We start from the raw sequence: 1,630 nt of genomic DNA, 5'->3' as shown, positions 1-1,630 counted from the left end.
CTAAATTATTTTTCAGAACCTTTGAAAAATTAGTATTAGCAGACTAATAATACTGTACACTTCTCTGAGTAAGATGTAGGATAAATGCATGGATGGGGAGACCTGCTAGAACAGCAATTTTAAGACCCCTATTAATTCTTTCCATTGAATATTTTCTTTCTAATTGTTCCTTATATCCTTAAAAATATTTCTCTTATGATTTTTTCCCATGTATTTAATCTTCCCATTACAATCTAAGAAGGATTTTTTTTTTTAAGAATATACAGCATGACTTAGAGGGTTTTAAGGCCCAGATTTTTTTTTTTTTAGAATATACAGTATGACTTAGAGGGTTCAATGATTTTAAGGCCCAAAAAAGAACTCTATGAACAGATGTGACTTAAGAGATGCTTATAATGAATAATTAAGTTGTGATGAAGGATGAAGGACAGATGAAAAGTTAAAATTTATGAGGATCTAGAAACAGACTCTACTGACCTTGAAAAAAACACCATGAAATCAATAAAAAATATAGACAAGAGGAGAAACACAAAGAGGTGGGATTAAACTGTGCTAGCTTGTAAATAGGTCAAAAAGTTGATTTATTGTTTGGTATAAATTTTAATGTATTACTGATTTTTATGACACAAAGCTTTACTAATTTCTTTCTAATTTACTTTAATTAGGTGTTTCCTTATCGTTGGGTACAAAAGGCTCTTGCATCACAGTCTTTTTGCTAGTATTAAGCTAGAAGACAGAAATAATGTGTTTATGTACCCAAGACAAGTTATGCTTCCCTTCAGGAGCCTCATCAAGGGCATCAATTTACAAGTGGTAACTGAATTTGGTTCCCTCTACATAATGGCACAATCAAGATAGAGATATGACAAAATATTATTGCAGTCAATGCACTCTCTAGGAGACTAACAGAGTCTGGCAGCAAGGTCCACAGCCAAATTGGAGTCTGTGCTTTGATAAGGTATAGATATCAGATTTAGTTCCATTAAATATTCCATCAACACACCCTACCCCCACCCCTTTACTATATAAAACTCAGTATCAAGTGGCAAAAATAAATTCCCCATAGAGGATTGGTGCACTGCCATTCTATGGGTGGCAAAGGTCATGGAAAGTTTGTTTCGATAGGGCAGGTCATCAGAGGTAGGATCTGAGCCTCAGTAACAACTTTTTAGGCAATGCAGTTAGAAGTTAAGCATAATTCTTCAAAGACAGTTGAGAACACAGACAGAAAATGCTCAATATAGTAAAAAGTTGAAAAAAAAAATACTAAACAGAAAATTCTTGATGCTCATTTTGAAGAAAGTAAAGCTGCCAGAAGACTGTGACACTGATGAGAAGGTGGACCACAAAAAGAATTAGAGGGATAGAGGTGGGACTTAAAATGTGCCACCTTTGTATATGATGATGGCCTGGGTTTTAGTTCATTATGTACTTTGAGTAAAGTGGAAAGAACTTGGGCTTTAGAATTACGTAGACCATGAGTTCTTTTCCAAGTGTTAGATGTATGACAATGGGCAAATTAATTAACTTCTCTTAGTTTTGGTTTCTGAAATGAAAAAATAACACTTGCATATTAAGTGCTTAGCTTAGCATAATTTCTGGCATATACTGGGGGATTTAAATGAGATCT

This window comes from Pteropus alecto, unplaced genomic scaffold, assembly GCF_000325575.1.
Source record: "Pteropus alecto unplaced genomic scaffold, ASM32557v1 scaffold98, whole genome shotgun sequence".
In the NCBI taxonomy this organism is placed as follows: Eukaryota; Metazoa; Chordata; class Mammalia; order Chiroptera; family Pteropodidae; genus Pteropus; species Pteropus alecto.
The sequence above is the reverse complement of the archived record's forward strand: the minus strand, read 5'-3'. Positions refer to the sequence as shown.